The following is a 20,010-nucleotide window of genomic DNA, read 5'->3' as shown; positions in this document are numbered from 1 at the left end:
CGGATTCCATGACTTCTGTGACCTCCGTGACTAAATCATAGCCTTAGTTATGATCTGTTATTAGTTTATCACATCCATGAAAGAATAATTTTAGAAAAGAAAAGCACTTTAAGAAGCCCTCCATGTGCTCTGGACATCCAGATCATTGCTAGCAACTTGTCTCTTGCTGTTGCTGCTTTGCTAGTTCTCTCGTTTCTCATATGAGATTTTAGTTTTTTTTAATGTTTAATTCGAGCCCTCCAGCCTAGCAAACTAGAAACTGGATTTACTATTATTGCAGCCCTCATTGTGCTAACCATTGCATGGTGCATTGCACTCTGCCTTGAAGAGTTTACAGTCTAAATAGACAAGACAGACAATGGGTGAGGGCAGTGGGCATTAGAGGCACAGACATGGATTTTATTATTCAGCCCTGCTATACCAGGAGTTCATAGCTGTTGCCAGAGTTTCCCAGCTGCTCCAGCATAGCAGCCCAGAACAACCCTTTTCCAATAGCCATTGGCATTTAGAATACAGGGGCCCCCTGACTGCAATGTAATAATTTTTTTAATATAACCCGCTCGATTCTGAGATTGAGCAAACAATTCCCGCCCAATCTCCATCATATTTTCAGCTGGAAATCTTCACAGAGACACTATGGGTTAGTTGTTAGGAAGGCTACTATTAGCATTAGGTCCAGACTACAGCTGTGAAGAATGAAAGAACTGCTAGGAAATCTCGTTGGATAAGGAGGCAAATTCTATTTCATGTTCACTGTTAAGGTTTATGCTGTAGGATTCTCCTTCCCACCACAATGCTTAGTAAGGTTACTTTTATGCTGCCGTTTGTCACTGACCCTTCTCTATTGAAGTTATATCCCTGTACTTATTTTCATAGAAGCTTCTTTTCTTTTATTTGACATTAGGCTTGGACCTTCCCCAGGAGAGCTGCTAGTCTTCTCTACAGGGACAATAGATTCAAAGAAAGGACAAATTACTGTAGGTAATCTCCCTTTCAGAAGAAGGATATTGAGATCTCTACTAATCTAGATGAAATAAAAACAGAAAGAGGTGTCGTGTCCATTCGTGTCTTCCCTTCCCCCTCCCCTCCTTTAAAGAACTGGAATACAATTTTGCTCAGTTAATTCTTGGTTTCTTTCTCAAATAGTTTTTATGGATGCAGGTATTTTCTTTTGAAGAAAATATTTCCCCCCGCCCTTTTATGCTCATGAAACAGTTCAAAGATTGCCCTTTTGACTTCACCCTATGCCTCAGAAGCACTTGATGCTGTTGATAGTAAATAACCTAAGCAGCAGCAACCTTTCCATTTAAACAGATTATGATTTTATCTGAAGATTATTCCTGAGAAAAATCTCTCAGGCTGTTTTCACATATTGATTTAGTTTTAGAGCAGTTCTAGTTCTTGTGCCTGTCCTTTAAAATATACTTTTACTCTTGTTTATTCACCCTACTCACTTTCTGAAAGTTTCTAGGGTGGCCAGAGGTGGGAATATTTAGGTGGGGTTATGAAGTGCTGGAGTCTAACTTTTCTTTTTAATAATAGATTAAACACATACTAAAATATTGGGGAAACTTGATGATGGGTCAAAGAAATCACAGTCTCAGCAGGCAGTAGAAGAAATATGATTGAGTAGAGTGACCATATTTCCTAAAGAGAAAATGGGACACCACATGGGGCTAGCCCGAACCCCCTCCACCCCCCCGCTCCCTGCATGGGGCTGGACTGAGCCACTTGCCCGAGGCACCCCCCTCATGGACTGGCTGGTCCCCCCCCAACCCTGCACGAGGCTGGGGTTGGCATTGCCGCTTGCTCCTCTGCACGTTCCTCCGCACCCCAACTTGATCAGTCGGCAAGAGCAAATGGGACAAATGCCCACTTTTGCCAAAAAAGTCAGGACGGCCAGGACAGGGCTTAAAAAAGGGACTGTCCTGGTCAAAACAGGACATATGGTCACCCTATGATTGAGTAATTTGTAGTTTTAAAAGTTAGGTTGCTATGGCCCCTCTGTCTCAATAGCAAAACTTCCTTCGAAGTCATAGTAAAATGCCACGTGGAACAGATTGTCTACCTTGAGTGATCCCTGACAATATGTGTTAACTACTTGTGCTAAACAATCTGTTCCACCTTGCATTTAGCTGGGACAGTGGGAGCACCTTCCCCAGACCTGAAGAAGAACTCTGTGTAGCTTGAAAGCTTTTCTCTCTCTACCAGCAAAAGCTGGTCTAATAAAAGACATTACCTCACCCACCTTGTCTTTGTGTCCAAATTAGGATAGGTGAAGGAGCAGGGACCTTCGACTTTATAAATGTTCATCTGCCATTCAACCCCCCCAGATAGATGGATCATCATCACATAAAGTATATTTTTTTATTTAAGTAATGGGGAGAACACTGGAATAATCCTAATATTCAATGTAATGACATTGTTTGAAAACACAGTGCAGAAGTAGTGTCTGTTTTGTTGCATGTTGTCAGTGGAGAAGTATGTTTATTTTAGTTTTTGAACCATATATAAGTATAGTCCACTAGCTGGGAAACGAGACTGTGACATTTGCAATCTGTGCCCAGGTGTGCTGGGATTATATATTCTTACTTTGTGGGTCATGAACTATTTTGAACTTGGACAGACATGCTGTGGAAATGCTGAATAATGGATATCTCACGTAAAAAAGGGATATACTGTTACCAAAGTGGCAATGTGTCTTCTGCTTTTCTCAGAATAATACTGATGTAGTTAGTGTATAGTATTTTACTGGTTAGAAACATGTAATATTGGTGATTTTCAACTCTGCAAAGAGAATATAGCCCCTGAAAGACTAAAAGTTTTCTCCATCCTAAATGGATTTTTATTACTGCAAAGAAAAATCTGTCGGTTGTGTCTGAGATGCATTCTTGAAGAATTATTTCCTGAGAACTTTTGGTGTTAATTAAATGTCTAGGATGCCAGATTAGCTCACCACATTCCAGAGCCATCAGTGGAAGACCCCCGAGACTCTGCACCGCAAACATATTTTAATTTCAAATCATTCTCCTTCAGAATGTCCTTGATCCCTCAGAAATATGCAGGATGAGGAATGATGGGCGAGTCTGGCAGAAGACAATTAGCCATGTGTCATTTAGAAAACAAATTTGGGTTTTGTAAGACCTTAGCAGTCAAATTATGCCTTGATTAGACCCCATCTACTTCATTTGGGTTGTAATCTAAGGCAGAATTTGGCCTAAACTTTTAAATTTAAACCAGATGAGCTATTTTAAAACAAAGTTGTGGGTTGCACTTCACTCCACAGAAGGGAAGGAATTCAGATTAGAAGCAGATCGGTAACCCTATGTACTACAGCAACTATGGAGCATAAGGCCACCTACACAAAGGTCTGAGTCCATTGGATAGACCCTATTTGGCTTGAGCTATGGTTGGTCCCATGCAGCAAAAGTGTGTTTGTTTTGTTGTTTTCCTTTCCCTCTCCCCATTTATCTTTTGTTGTGGAGAGGAGGGACTCCCCATTTTGGCTGGGGTCTCTATTGTAGTTTGATTGGCATTTTCAGTTCAAACTTGTTTTGTAAAATGTCAGTGTATATTAATATTACAAAAAAATCGCCCATGTATCAAGGGCATTTGGGGTGGGTTTCCCCTTTCCCCCTTGGAATTCCAAAGAAAGCAGACTACATTCCAATGGAGACTACATTCCAGTACTGTATATGGAAATCTGGAACAAGTCTCCTCCTGGTCCAATGTAGCCTGGGACCATTGGCTCTCAAGGCATGCTGTGAGGTACATCTGTTTTCACATGGTGCTGTGAAGATGGGCTCTCAAGGAGAATCAGATTTATGGGAAGGAAAGGGAATTTAGTGTTCTGCTGGCTGTGTAATGGTATATGATTTTGTACTTTATGGCAAACTACAGAGGTTTTGAATGGACATACCTTTTTATTTTCATATAAATCTAGAGAATACATACAACAAATATGCTTTCCAAACAAAAAGAAAAATGATTTAAATAATTGATATTGCATCATGGTATTCTAGAGCGCTATCACGGGAATAATTTTGATAGCCACATGGGGTTAAATTCAGTGCTGCATTATTCGACTTATGCTCTCTCTCCTTTCTTCTGTAGTTACGAATTATTAATGTACAGCGGGTTGTGTTACAATGGTCAAATTGTAAATTCCATGGGCTTGATCTAAAGACTTTGGCAGCCAATGAAAGGTTTTCCATTGACTTCAGTGGCTTAGACCAGGGCCTATAATATCTTAAATTTGAAGACAAGCCTCTGGATTTAAAGTAATTATTTAGTTACCTTGTGGGACAGGAATCCTCTGAGTTCACATGTTGACTCAATGTGTCTCACATTTCATATATGATAAACTGTCATCACAGTACGATTCATGACACACAATGCATAGTACTGCAGTTTTTGTCAGGAAATAGTCTAACCAAATTGGAGAAGATAACGAAAAATTGTAGTATTGATGGTAGAAAGTCTCCAAATTTCATTGCTTTCAGTTCCTCTTTTGTGACAAAACCTTTGCCAGAATCAAAGCATGTTTCAAATAAAGCTGACAGTTTGCTTAAACAAAAGGGCTAAACTGTAACAACTGTTCAGTCCTCTTTCAAATTTTTGAAATCCACTAGGGCCTGTCAAGTTTTTGAGACCAGGATTGCTTCATCTGGCACTTGGTTTCTGTTCATTGCATAGAACGGAAAGACTAGCTTTTCTGTGCTTTGGATCAGTTTCTCCTATTTGAGTGAACTGATCCAACTGAAGGGAGTATCCGCACCTGCAGAAAAGGCTTCTGGTTTATACCTTGAACAAATTCTGACTGCAAGTGGCTGGTCTTCAACTCCCAGCAGTTCTTTAGTTTAACTCTTTTTACAATTTAAGAAGGGAAACATACTCTTGGAATTGTTCAGTTCAGCAATGGCATTTATTCTACTTGATAATAATGGTTATGTAGACGCATTATGTCACAGCAGTATTCACCTCTATAATATCTGGGCAGCCACCCTGGTAAATTTGGGTATTTTTAATGAGATTTAAAACTCAAGCCAGGTCCATTTGTGCTCAGTAAAGAACCTGTGAGTCTTATTTGCAAGAGCTGGAGTTTTAACCCCAGGACCCAATCCAAATTCGAGCATACATAACAATATCTTCCTTACTTAAAATTCCTCCAGTAATTTCATTTGGAAAGCTTATTTCTTATCTATTTTCCTAAAAATAAACATAGTGGTGTGGTGTTGATCATAGAATAATAGAAGATGAGGGTTGGAAGAGATCTCAGGAGGTCATCTAGTTCAACCTTCTGCTCAAAGCAGGACCAATCCCAACTAAATCATCCCAGCCAGGGCTTTGTCAAGCCGGTAGCAGATGGGTCGTAGAGGGAAAAACAACAGAAAGGAGTAGAATAAAAAAGGCAAAGTAACAAAGCCACAAAACAGAAGATGGGTGGAATAGGGAAGGTATAAGTGAGGCTAGGAGGGAGAGGGAAATGAAATGGAAGCTGTCCTGATCCCTCAGGGACAGCAGAATCCGGGAGAGCCATGAAGATGGGAAATGGTACAGCAGGTCAGCTGACATAATGGTATGGATCAGGAAGTTTGATGGGAAGACAGATGCGTTAGGACATTGAGTATGTCTACACCGCAGCTGAGAGCATGCTTCCCAACATGGATAGACATGCTAGCTCTGCTTGAGCTACTGTGCTAGATATAGCAATGTAGCCAAGGGCAGATGGGTGGTGGCTGAGGCTAGCCTGCCTGAATCTGTACCCAGCATGTCTGGGCAGGTTCATACTCAGGCCCAAGCTTCTGCCTTACTACCTCCGGCTACACTGCTGTTTTTAGAATACTTGCTTGAGCAGAGCTATCCTGTGTCTGTCTATGTGCACTGAGAAGCACTCTCGCAGCTGCAGAGTAGGCATACTTGTCTGTTGTCTGGATGGAATGGAGGTTTGGAGGGGAATATACAGACATTTACCACATACCTTATAAGGCTTTGGGGACAATGTGTATTCAGCTATTGATGTAGGATCTTTAAAGGTTTCCAAAACTCTTGTAACTTAAAGGGATGGAGGTGGGGAGGGAAAGGAGTGACAATTTTTAAGTTCGTCTTTAAGGTGGACTTTTTTATTCACACAATTGAAAACTAAATAGTCTAAAGAGTACACCTGCAAATAGTACTCTATTCAGTACAATGCCAGGCTACATTAGATTTGGCTTGAATATAGTACAAATCCATTGTTCTCTAGTATGTTTTGTCTGTAAGTTCCCTCATGCAAGAATCTTCTACGGCTAATGTAACTTGATCACTCTTAGTAGAGTATGTGTAGTTCCACTTATCCTTCTCTCTTTAAGGCAGGGATTCTCAAACTGAGGGTCGGGACCTCTCAGGGGGTCACAAGGTTATTACATGGGGGGTCGCGAGCTGTCAGCCTCCTCCCCAAACCCTGCTTTGCATCCAGCACTTATAATGGTGTAAAATGTTTTTAATTTATAAGGGGGGGTCACACTCAGAGGCTTGCTATGTGAAAGTGGTCACCAGTACAAAAGTTTGAGAATCACTGCTTTAAGGGAACACCTCCCCCTAAACTACATCTTTTCTGGCTAGGATGAACTTGTTGTTGTTCAACATTGTTATTTGATAATTTAATATGGTGAGATTATCAAACAGTACATTAAATCCATTTTGAATGTTTTTTAATATTTTCTTTCTGGCAATATTTTGTTTTATCAGAAAAAGTCTCAGTACAGTAGTGCAAAATAACAATTATTTAGATGCTATATATCGCTCTTGTATGCAATCTCCAGCTAAACCTTGTCTTTTGAATGTTTTCAGTACAATATTGGTCTCCCACAAAAGAGTACTATGTCTTTTAGAGACTATACTATTTACTTAATATTTCAGTTTACTTATCAATCAAAGATGTTAAGGGCTCTGAGGGCAGGCTAGTTCTCTCATGAAGTTTATAAAATTAGTATCACATAATGTAAGTGTTGATTTCTCCATACACTTTTGTCTTGTCATCTTGTTTCTCTAGAGATGCATATCAGTGGGTGTGGGGAGAGCTGAATTCACATACATGCATTTTGTATAGCATTCCTTCCTTAAATTAGAAGCTGTTGGAGACCAGCTGCAGTCTTATTTAAAAAAAAAAAAAAAAAAAAGTGAGGGGTGTTAGCTATGTAGCTATGAAAGTATCCTACAGTTCTTAAAACTGCAACTCACAATCAAGAATAGAGATGTTTATATCTTCTTGTCTTGAAATGGTAGGATATATTATTTTGAAAGTTCTACCACTGTTTTATGTTCTTGACTTTTGATAACTTAAAGCTACCATTTCAACAAAATTATGCTAAAAATAAGATGAAAATGTAGAGGTCAGTATGCCAGTTAGTAGATTCATGAGACTTATAGACTGATGCTACTGAATTAAATAGTATGTTCAGTTGAAGTAGAAAGACTTATTTTATAATTAAAGTGGCAGATGTTAAGTATAATATTTGGACATTTGTTCCAATAGATTTGCCTTGCCAATATTTACAGGAATGTGAAGAAAATATGTTTGCTGTATTTCCTCCATGAAAAGGCAAAGAGGTATGGGTACCTCATGATGGTGGGTTCTCTTGCATAAAATGGGTGGAAGAGGATTAAATGAATTGTTGGTAGGTTGTATGGTATATTGGGTCTAATTGCCTACTACCGGTGGCTAATATTGGTTGAACTCTGTTTTTGTTTGCACATTTCTCTTCAAGTTAAAACAAGAGAAATCTCTTGTTTCTTTTAAGTGCTGAACACCAAAGTTAAACCAGTTTAATATATTTGCAAATGTACACTTGGGAATAACCAGCTTTTAAACCTTAAATAAGAAATGATGGATATGGAGTCTATAGCCTGTCTTCTCCACCTGCTCCCAAGGACATGGAAGGCCCAAACTTCAGTAGAAACAACTGCTTGCGGCTGGCGGGGGGAGCAGGGTATAGAGATGCAGCTTGGGTTTCACAATTCCTGTGTATTTGCTGGTGGGTCTCCATATAGCATGGGATTGTTTGTGGGCAAGACAAGGGAGTGGCAGCAGCAGCTCCATAAACTACACCTCCATTAGCAATAAACTCCAGTTGGGGGTGAGGGATGGGAGATGGGTTCTTTGGCCTGTGGCTCTTATTCTGTGTAGGAATTCCATCCCCTGATGCATGATTGGTTGGGTTAATTCCTCTCCTATCTAGTATATGATACCCACTCAAAGTTAATTTAGTCAGGCTTTGCCTGGATAATGTGAATTTTTCCCATAATTGCAACTGGCCTCTATTTAACACCATGAAAATTGGCCCCATTTAGCACTCTGCTTGCTTCCGAGCTGGCTGCTGATTTGCTGAAAGAAACACCTTGAGTATGTGTAAGTATTCCAGAAACAACAATGTAATTTAGAATAGTGCTTTAAAGATTTTTTGTGTGGGGGTGGATTTGGGTATTGTTGCACTGGTTTGCGGGGCATTGAATGGGAACCATATGAGAGGAGGGAGAGAAGCAAAGGATTGAATTCATACTGGACAAGGAATAAACCACCTGGGACGATTGCTGTTTTTATATTTGTCTCTTCGCCTTAAATTAGCTGTGCAAATTCCTTTGGCTTTGCTGAGGCCACTCATATTTAGTGTAAGTCTTAATCAGCTGCAGAACTCCAGCAGTAATAACTGGGTATGCTATCTGTAAAGTAAGCTATATCTTGGGTATGCTGTCTGTAAGTAAGTTTTATGCAGTCACTCACCTCCCCATAAATTTTAGTTTCTGTTCCAGAAATTACTGGTAACACATCTGACCTATTTAAAAGCTTTCTTGCTTATTATTATTTGTATCTATTTTACTTATTTTTTCCTCATGGGTGTTATTTTCTGATGTGTTACTAACCAGCTCAAGGGAAATATACCCCAAATTTTGCCCTAAGAGCCAAAGCCAAATAATTTTCCCAATTAAAAGTGCAGAATTTGGGGTATGTTTCCATTGAGCTGGATGGGGAAAAGATTTGATTTTAGGGAGTACATCCTCAGAGGGTGTAAATCGTCATAGACCCATGGATGTCAATTTACACTAGCTCAGGATATTCCCCTATAAACCAGATTTGTGTCCCCACACCCAGCTTGCTTTCCCCAGGCTGTTGTCTTACTTGGTGGTTAAATGAACCCCTCTCCCTGCCTGTACTACAAGCCTCAAACAATTTTCAGTGAGGCAATGCTATTGCAAATATTTTATCATTCATCAGAAGTCTAATCCAATCTGATTCCTGTGAAAGCTGCTACACGGCCATACAAATTTTCAATCTGGTGTACTGTAATTCTGATATAGACCTATCTATTTCTGCAACTAATGACTGAGTGTAATTAGGAGTGAGTTGAGGTTTTTGTTTTTTGAAGCAGTGATCTTGCTTTTCATCTGTCGTAATCCTCAAAATTGTGGTTTGGCAAAAGGTTGCATGTCTTGGTTTTGAGGAATACAAATCTGGGTATTCAGACCCACTTCAGAGGAAATAGACAATTAGAATTTATTTTTGATTTTGATGTGCTATAATGAGTTAGTTAAAATGAAAGGATTTTAGATCAACTGTGTAGTTCCACACTGTTCTTTGGATGCAAGGGATTATCTTGGGGAAGTTCTATGGCCTGTGTTATACAGGAGGTCAGACTAGTTAATCGTAATAGTCCCTTTGGCCTTGGAACCTGTGAATGAACGTATGCAAAACAGTAGGACTGTCTAGCCCCCAATATAAAATACTTAATGAAGAACATTAACAAACAGTGCTGTGATGTTCCTAGCTGTTAAGCTGAGCCCAGTTCTTCAGCATTGGTATTCTATAAGCAAGGAATAGTCTGAGAACCATTTGATGTATGTGAAGTTAGAAGATGCCAAGGACTATTTTGGAGGTTGCCAGATCCCATTAGAATCAGTTGGAGTTTTCCCACTGATTTCAGTGGCAGTAGAGATAGACTTAGGGCCAGATTGTTGCTGTTGTGAGGGAGAGATGCAAACACAGTTCCTCTTGCATGCCTCACACAAGAGTCAGTCACAATCAGACTCTAGTTGTCCCTCTTCTCCTGTTGAATCTGGGGGAGGTCCTGGCTCCACTGAAGTAAATGGTAAAATCCCATTAATACCAGTGGGCCAGGATTTTACACGTGGTGTCTTCCATATTCTTCACTCTTCCACAATCCCTCCCTTCCATTTCCCTTTTCTACTCTCTGTTGCGAGTCACTGAACAAGGTGCTGGTGTTTGCAATGTTTCTCTCTAGCCAATATTGCAGTAAGATTTAGAATAATGTACATTTGTGTAACAATTTTCATTCCAACTCCAAGACTACATACATGCTCCTTCATTGAAATGCAGCAATCTCTGGGAAGCGGTGTGGCTGCCAAGGATGATAGGGCAGGAATCTGTTCTTTGGAAAAGTCTCAAGATAACTTCATTGTCCAAACAGGGCGCACAGAATATGGATATTTAAGGTTTCATCCAAAAGGTTCACATAGGTAAATTGCATGGGACTCAGTGTACCATACCAAGGAGTTAAGATGTTTCAAACCAGGTACATAGACCACTAACTTCATCCCATTTTTATTGTATTGCAGATATTGTTGAATTCAAGAGACGTTTTCAAAGGGACATCAAATTGGCTTCCATTTGTGCATGTGCAGTTTACATGCACTATCACTTTTGCACACAAATGGTATAGTGTGCATGTGCATAATCAACCCATGTTTCATTTGCATGCACAAAAGAGATGTTACTTGAATGCACAAATGATAGTTTGAAATGATTACATGTACAATCTGTTGCACAATCAAAGGTGTGCCTGGACCAAATGCGACCACATTTTGAAAATTTGGTCTTTTGCTCAAAATCATGAAACATAGAGTCTGGAGACTGTTCGACCCCTTGGAATTTTCACCTGGACCCAAAGAGGGGAGAGACTTCCTAAAATCACCAAGTCAAATTATGCCCTTTGTTACATCAGTGCAATTGATTTCCCTTGAAACAGAGTAAATCACAGCCGATTATTCTGTAATGAGAGCACACAATTATGGACACCCTTCAAAACAATGATTGCCGAAGGAGTTGTTACCTCTTTTGTTGTTTATCATTTTAAACTGGTTTTTTACACAGGGCTCAGAAATGTAGGGTATGACAAGCACACATTCCCACTCTGCACCAAAACTCAGTTGGCTGTGCAGGGTCAAAACTCACCCCCTTTCTAGGATTTGGTTTTCTTAACACAAAATAAGTAACGTAAGCTCCAGTCCATGCCTTCTCCCCAGGAGTGGGTGTTCTGAGGGTTCCTCCACTAGCGGGGCTCAGGCACAGATGCTAGATTTCTCTGTGTGGATGGCTCCCACTGCCTCAGTTACAAGGTGACATTAACTAGCCACACTTAACATTTCCCAGCCTGGTCAGTGCCTGCTAATGTGATGGATCCATAGAGGAGAGCCCTATTACACATCCGAAGCTCATAGTGTTGACGAAAATCTGGATAATCACCTTTACGTTGAAGCTCTTGTACAGTACATCCTTGCTATAACAAACCCCTGGGGATCTAAGCCATTTGTTCGGTATAGCTAAAGAAAACCGCTGGAGGGGCGGGAAAACTTCTCTGGCCCTGCGGCTGCAGCGGGGGGCTGACAGCTGGCCAGCGGAGCTCTTTGCCCTCGCCACATCGGTGGGGCTTGAGGTGGGATCAAGGGACTGGGTTTGCTATGGCCCAAAGTATGGTATTGTGAAGGGCGTTAAAACGAATGTGTACTGTAGTTCAAATGCTAGCGATAAAAGACGATTTATAATTACCTATCGTGTGGTCTTTTGTGGTCTGTGTCTGTAGTGCTTTGTATAATGGAGGACTACAGGTAAGGAAGCTGGACCTTGTAGTTCACTGTCTCAGAGGCATTAACCCAAAGGCAAGAGTTGTGGAAGTAATTGATTCCACTGTTAATGGCTTGGCTGGTGTCAGTATTATTGTAGTAAAATTCCTCTTGTCAATGGGTGGAAAATGAAGGTGAAGTGAATTAGAATACTATGATTTCTAACTTCTGAATAATGAGAAGACAATGCGAGAGCCACACTGGAAGCTTTCGTTGGGGAAATGTAATGAATAACTTACAAACTGACTTGCTGCATCTTCAAATCCAAATGATAAAAGACAGTAGATCTGTTCTCTGTGAACATCTTGTTTTTGCTTGCTTTGGGATTCCAGAGGCCTCTTTCTCAATTGCTCATTATATTTTCAGATCACTTGTCCTAAAAGTGTATTTCTGGGCAACAGGTGGCATTGGTGTTGTCAAATCTTATCGCTTCTCATTAATCTCAGCGGGTGTTATGCCAAAAGGGTCTTTGCATAAGTAATTGTCGTAATCTGTCCATCTTAATCATTCATGTCTTGCCTGATGTTTTGGCTCCTTTCCTTCCAAGAGGCTGTCCTGCTGTGATGTATCCTAGGTTTTGGCCTTGCAAGATTTTACCCAAGAAGAAAAGTTTTGGGAAAATTGGATTAATTCTATGTAATTGGCTTAGTTGCTGTAAGATTGGAAATAAATCTTTCTTGACAGAGTGGATGAAATGCTAACTGAAGTGAACTAGATTACTGTGATCTCAATTCTTGAAGTAATATTAATGTGGAGTGAGAAACTTAAAGTAGAATACGTTTATTTGTGCAGGTGTAAGTCAGACCCCTTTAATGAGGAATAGAAGTAGTTGAAACTTGATTGTCTGTTTATTGAATCAGCAGAGAATTCTCATCTTTATTACTTTTATTTGCAACCTAATTTTCATGCTAATTATTCAGGATTCATATTTGTTATGATTTAGGTGTACAGGCATCTCGAAAGCACTTTACAGAGGCTGTGGCTATAGTGATTCAACAGAAATCCCTTTCCTATCTTCAGTGACAGAGGTTCAAAATGGTTTAAATCCTTTTAGCATGATCCTGGTCAGATCCAGTGAACACTGCAAGTTTGTTTTCATAAGAATAATGGTTTAAATCTTGATATTTATTTGAGAGAGAGAAAAAGATAATGGAGATATCCTATCTCCTAGAACTGGAAGGGACCTTGAAAGGCCATCAAGTCCAGTCCCCTGCCTTCACTAACAGGACCAAGTACTGATTTTGCCCCAGATCCCTAAGTGGCCCCCTCAAGGATTGAACTCACAAACCACTAAGCTATCCCTCCCCCCTAATTTCTCAAATGGCACTGTATTTTTCAGCCTAGGGACCATATCCTCAATAGGGGTAAATTGATATAACTCTATTGAAGTCAGTGATGCTTCACCAGTTTAACCAGCTGGAGACCTGGCCCTAAATCTTTTAAGAAATCACTGTTCTATTTTCGCAGACCCAGGGGTTTACCGTCACTTTATTTTGTAAGTGTAATAATCTAAATCAGTATTCTCTCTGGCTTCCCTTCTCTGATCTGTGGACTGAACCAGATTTAGGCCTCCAATTTTCTCCCTAGCTGCTCCCGTGGTAGTGGTTGGCTAATGTTTCTTTGTTCTTTTACTATCTATGATAGAGTGAGAAGTCTGAGAGCATTATTTTAAAAATGTTTCACAACCAGAAAAGACTTGAAAGTATTATCACTGGGGAAAACCTGCTTTTGATTTGTGCTCCATGTTCTCACACTGGAAATTTGTAAGTAGTATTCCCCTATTACTGTAGAGTATATCAAATGGTTTATGTTCCTAAGAGACGAATGGAACCAGCACCATTCTTTTTAGTTGATCTTAAACTTGCCTAAAGAAATTCTCTGCCTTACTTATGAATTGAGGATATTTCACAATTTCTTATCACCTCATCTTTGTGGCTTTGGGCTAAGCAAGTAAAATGTATATTGTATGTGGTCTTATTGTGGATTATTAATGAACCTAATTCCAGCAAGACATTCAACTGTAGTTGAGGTGAAATTATAGAGACTAGTGTCAGACATACTGTACTGTAATACAGTTTGGTGATGACTGATGGCTGCAAAAGCACATTCAGCTTGTTAACTGTGATTTATTGAGGTAAGGTGCTTAGTTTCCATGCTGAGCTGAACCTCTGCTTGTAATAATTACATCCTGGATTTTTTGCAGTATGAATATTGGACCATTACTCCCTTATGTTTTCCATTGTTTTGTAGCTTCTTAGTTTAGTTTAACAACCTGAAACACTTCTAGTTCCTATTGTTGTAACTAGACAAACATACATCTTAATGTGTGGATTTATTCTTCTTACTGATAGTACAACAGTTATTTCAGTTTAAATAACTAAAATCCAGCAACCCAAAAAGCAAATATGCTTTGCAGTGGGAAAGGTGTGTGTTCAATTAAAAACACAGTATTGTTTAATCTGTATTAGGTACTTATATGCACACATTTCCATAGTGCCTGGGTGCCTTATAGTCGTTCATATATGTATCCTCACAACACCCCTGTGAGGTAGAGAAGTGCTGTTATCCTCATTTCACAGATGGGGAACTGAGGCACAGAGAGACTAAGTGACTCCTCAAGGACAGACAAGAAGTCCATGGTGAGAAGGAACTGAAACCTGCTCTCTTGAACCTTAGATTAGTGGTCTAACCCCTGGGCCATTCTTCCCTTTCTTTATACATATGAAATAATGACCATTCAAAATAGAGACAACTGTTGTCACTGTTTAGATAAACACCATACCATAAGTGTGTGCTGTTTTAATGATATATGGGAAGACCAGGTCTGTGCCCTGATGAGTTTACTATCCTAAGTTAGTTTACACATGTGTAAGTCCTCTTGATATGGCATGGAGATGGGATATAGGGAATGAGTAGGGATGCCAAAACAAAGAGAGAGGGAGAATTTAATTTGGAATAGCATTATTTTCCCTTTTCTTTTCCTTTTCTGCACGTTACACGTTATTGAATTATCTTGCTGTGTCACTTTATTTGTGCTTTTCTCTATATAAATATATCTTATCTTGACCATGATAAGATTAGACTTAGAACTCAGTTGTTTCATGATAGATGATTTTTAACTTTAAAAAATTGTTTTGAAGTTCTATGGATGGTTTATTTCTTTATGGAAGAGAAGAGAGAAGTTTGACAGAATAGAGTCTGTTTCTAGGTCTATATGATGAATAGAATGTAATAGTGCACAGATGTATTCATTTTTTCTTCTGCAACTCAATTGTATTGTAATGTTGCTGACATCCTACTGGTAAATATTCCTCTAATCGGAATATTTCTCTCAATAAACTAAAGCCCCATAAACAGAAAAATGTGGTATGTAATAGTGCCCACTGGAAAATATTCTTTCCAGAATTGGTATGCTCTATGTTATACCCAGCCACACGAATACATTCAGACTTGTGATAATGTTGGTCCCATATCGCCCAGTGTTGGCCAGTCTGACTGTTTGTAGAGGAACATGGAAAAACTCAAAGCAAACTCTGTGAATGTACTGGACAGGGCATTGACTGTAAACTTGGTTGATCTATTACATGCCTTAATTTCTTTCAACATTTTTAGAGCAAGCTGTACCCGTCGACGTACCTTTTGCGCTACAGTACATTGTATACCAGAAATGTAAACAATGAGTGAGGTTTGTTCATTCGTCAATAAATGCAGACTATTAACATTGCCTTCCTCATATCATCCCTCTCACAACCTACCTTGGTTTTTTTTGTTTAGATTTATACGGGTACGGGTGTTCAAGGGGGATCCTATCTGTGGTTTTGTGTCCCTGCCAAAAATATAAAAATGCAAAATAAAATTAAACACAAAGTATCAGTAATTAAGAATTGGTATAAAGTATATTTTAAATAAAATGGCACTACAACAGTTATTACTACATGTACGTTCACAATTATAGACCATTTTAAGATGGGCATTATTAGTATTTAATGGTTCTGAAGGAAACTCTTATTGTTTATTGTGTTAAGGCCTGATTACAGAAATTTTTAGTTCATGGACCATTGGTTGACCCAACAGAGTATAAAAATTCCATCAATCTGTTGGATATACAAGCACAGAAAATACATCATATAATTCTTTATGGATTTTATATTTTTGTACTTTTTTGGCACGAATGGCTCTATTTAAAATAATTTCAGAGTCACTGTAAAGGGGTTTGTTAGGGTCGCACCTCTCTGGGGCGGCTGGGAGCCAGGCTGCCTCACTACTGAGGTCCGCTGAGTCAGGGAACTAGCCGGGTGAGGCAGGAAACAGTCAAGGGCTCAGGCCCTCAGATAGCAGCTGAGCAAATAGTTCCAGAACAGGCCCCGGCCCTGGGTCAGGGCGGGGCAGCAAACAAACAGTCTAGAGCTCAGGTCCTCAGGCAGGGGCTGAGCAATATAGTTCAGTAACAAGCCCAGGCCCTGGGTCAGGGCGGGGCAGCAAACAAACTGGCTCAGACCCTCAGGCAGGGGCTGAGCAAAATAGTTCAGTAACAAGCCCAGACTCCCAATCCTGGCGTCTGGGGCGAGGGGGAGACTGCCACCCGTAAGTGGGGTGGCAGGGGGGGACGCAGGCCTGCCCACTCCACTGCGTCCCAGCCCGGGGCCCTAACAGCGGCAGGCAGCCTGCTGCTGTGTCAGTGGGGATCCTGCCTGCAACACATTGACATCGGCTCTGGGTGTGCTGCAACCAGACTAGGGTCGGCTGCCCCCGGGCTACTTCCTACCTCCCCATCTAGTAGTACCTGCGTCTGTTCGGTGCCCTCCATGGAATCAAGCATCATGGGCTCCTCAGGGTACTCGGCGAGCGGTAGGCTTGGCAGCTCCTCTGGGTCGCTTCCCTCCGGTAGGCTTAATAGCTTCTCCAGGGTCTGGTCGTCCTCAGGCCTTGACTGATATGGCCAGTCCTCAGGTCGGTCACAGGCTGCAGAAGTCTCCCCGGCGGGAGCTAGGCCCCCAGTGTCTGGCTTCTCCGGTGGCCAGGCAGTTTCTGAGCGCTGGGATGCAGCTCTTATACTTCCGGTCCTGCGCTTTGACCTTTGGGAGGTGGGCACAGGCTCCAGTGGCTCCGCCCACTTTGGCATCCAGAGAGGCTCGTCCCTCTCTGGGGCGGCTGGGAGCCAGGCCGCCTCACTACAGTAACAAATACCCTGCAGTCTAGAATATTCAGGTACCCATTGTGGGCTGATATGGATTAAGTCTTGGGTTTCCTTTACTATGCCTTTCCGGAGCCACCATTTTAATCCTGTTTGTCTCTCTTTTTCACCATTATTTCCACAGTGAGTGTAGGACATTTACAGCAGTCACCTACCAGGTAAGAAGGATGATCTATTGGATGGAGCACTGGACTGAGACTTATTACACCTGGATTTAATTTATGTCTCAGCCACTTTCTTCCTATGTTATGTTGGGTTTAATCTATCCAGTTCATCTGTTCCCCATCTGTAAAATGGAAATCGTGCTTCCCTCCCTCACAGGGGCATTGCACAGAAAAAACCCATGGATGACTGCGAGTTGCTCTGATATTATGATGATGAGGGCACAAAAGTAGATAGAGTAAGCTATTTATGATGCTTTGTGGATTTGCTGGCAGAGGGCTCTGAGAGAGAGAGAGAGAGTTTGATCTTGCATCTTTCTTTCATCCAACCGCACAGTGCTTTGTACCCTTTGGAACCTGAAACTTGTGTCTCCTCTTGGATATTTTCAAGGGGATTTAAATTTAATTTTAGTCACGTGCAGAGGAGGAAATCCCTGTCCACACCTGTGTGTTTGTTGATGTATGCACATGCAGACGCCCTGTGCAAGTCGTGGCAAATCACTATACTGGATGTGTGTAGGGCCAATGTGAAGTGAGTGGGTGCTCTTAGTCTGGTCCCTAGTATCCATATATAGAATCCTCTTGCAGTAATTGACACTCTTATTGATGTTATCAACAGAAAGTCAAAGGACTGAACTGGGCATGGAGGGTAAATTCCCTATTCAAGCGATCCTTCCAGATTATGACTGAGAGACACTGGATGGGATAGGAGAGCAGTTCAATCATTAAAATAGATTCAAGTGGTCTTTATCTGACACCATTCACAAACACTTAACCCTCCCCTCTCCCCCCCCCCCCCCCCCAAGAAAACAGGCTTCACCAGGCCAAAAGAACATTATTTTATTATTAGTAACAATTGCTGTTTACTCCATAGCATCAAAAGCTATGCCTTTTTCAAACACTTCTAGCCATGCAGGGCTGCATAGCTAGAAATGTTTGAAAAAGGCATAGTGTTGTCTCTGCTATTGTGAAAGGATTGTAGTAGTCCTTGAAGTTTGAAGAGTAGTCTATATCCAAGATCACATATAAAAGCAAGTCTTCTGCATAGTATCTAAGTGGGACACTCAAACTGGATTGATAGAAGATCTTGGTGTTGGGGAGAGAGTGTTTTTGGACAATTTAGTGCCTAATATTCTGGAAGGGGCAGTAAAAAGCTCAACCATTTTTTCCGTAAAAAGTAGGATTAGGTGGCAAAATTGCAGCCCCTCTTCATTTAATTAATGTTAGGAGTCAGATCTTGTAGCAGATCTGGAGATAAATGGGTACAGTAAGCGTTCTTTACAACCCCATCCCGACTTTTATAGGAAATTCCTTTTATTGTATTTCATTAGTCTCCCTTTATGAACTTCATTATTTGTGCTCCTCAATTAAATCATTACACTTTATTCCTTGTTTCATCCTGCCTCACCACCATGAGTAAAGTAGTTATGCCCCGGTCTTTTTTCACCCATACCTCCAAAAAATACCATTCTAAAGTCAATTCAGACAGGATAGCTGAATTTAAAATGTTCACTGGGGTTTTCTGAACAGAGTGGTTAATGATAGTGCAGTAGTGGTAGATTTTCTTAAGAAATGTGTTAGATGGTTCCTGTTGGAGGTCTATTAAAGGAACAGTGTTAGCTGAAACATCACACTCCAGTTTGAATTGTTTTTACCTACAGCACAACTGTTACAAGTAGCAGAGATTTTTATAACGGCGGGAAATCAGAGAAAATAATACTTATTCTCTCTCTTCCCCCATGTTGTTTACTTCGAGTACATGACACCATCCTGAGTGAGATTTTTCAAAAGCGCTATGTGATAGAGGAGCACAAGCCCTCTTATCTTTCAGTGTTGTTTGTGCTCCTATGTTACATTGAGAATACTACCCTTTGTTTACAGTCAGTTTCATTGTATGGTCAGTTAGTTCTGTATCATGGGCTCACTCCTAAACTTCTCTGCAGCAGCACTTGCTGCTGCGGTTGGATGCATAACTGGAATGCATCTTGGTGGCAAAACACCTCTTTGCCTCATTCTGTCCTGGGGCTGGCTGAAGACCAAACAGCTTCTGGGCAAGTTAGAGCAGGCTAAAGGCCATTGTACCTTGTTGTGACTTATGGCCCCCTAAAGGCTATTAGGATTTTGTCTCAGAGGTATGGTAGGCTGCACCACTCTTTAGGTTTCTGCAACTTTTATTCAGTGTACCTAGGCTGCTCCAGGGGCCAGTGTAAAAAGGATGGGGTTCTTGCCTACCCTCTTCCCCACTCCTCCCTTTTTGAGGTGCTGTGCATTTCCTGTGGTTTCCTGCATGCAACGGACTGTAATTGCACACGACCTCTTTACACAGGCTATGTAAAGCAGGGGAAGGCTCCTTACTCCCGTAGCCCACACCAGAGCAAAGGCCAGCCATGATGTGGCCCCAAATGAGTTTCCTGTTTGTTTGTGTGGGGTCTTTCTTACAGCAGTAGGGGACAAAGAAAAACCTCACTGAAAACCAGGAAAATGTGGCTGTAAAATCCTAAGAATTTTAAGGGAGAGACACAAGCTGGTGTAACTCCTGAAACTGCTTTTTATTTTAAATGTATTAGATACCAAATTGATCTCTAAGTGTTGACTATTATTTGTTTCCAGTACCATTGTGCTAATGTACTAGATGGGTGTTCCTGCTTCCAGAGCCATGCTGAATAGCTACACGGTTAAACTGTACACTTCCATAAAATCTTGGAAATGTAATGTCATCCTGTGATGCACGGGACCTCAACGTAACACCCTGTAATCCCC

General features: G+C 40.8%; 1 protein-coding gene across 9 annotated transcripts in view; it reads left to right on the top strand.

Annotated features, from left to right (window-relative positions):
• The window catches only part of DIP2C (disco interacting protein 2 homolog C), a 460,741-nt gene that overhangs the window by 40,262 nt on the left and 400,469 nt on the right, over window positions 1–20,010 (top strand). The window contains exon 2 of one of the 9 annotated variants that reach the window (XM_034760046.1): window positions 905–977. The exons of 7 other annotated variants lie outside the window; for them this stretch is intronic. The gene's annotated coding sequence lies outside the window, so the exon portion shown is untranslated. Of the gene's footprint in view, window positions 1–904; window positions 982–20,010 lie in introns of all 9 variants that reach the window. One more of the 9 variants, XM_034760047.1, reaches the window with a different exon arrangement.

The sequence above is a fragment of the Trachemys scripta genome, chromosome 2 (genome assembly GCF_013100865.1).
Source record: "Trachemys scripta elegans isolate TJP31775 chromosome 2, CAS_Tse_1.0, whole genome shotgun sequence".
Lineage (NCBI taxonomy): Eukaryota > Metazoa > Chordata > Testudines > Emydidae > Trachemys > Trachemys scripta.
This window is presented reverse-complemented; position numbering and strand designations above follow the sequence as displayed.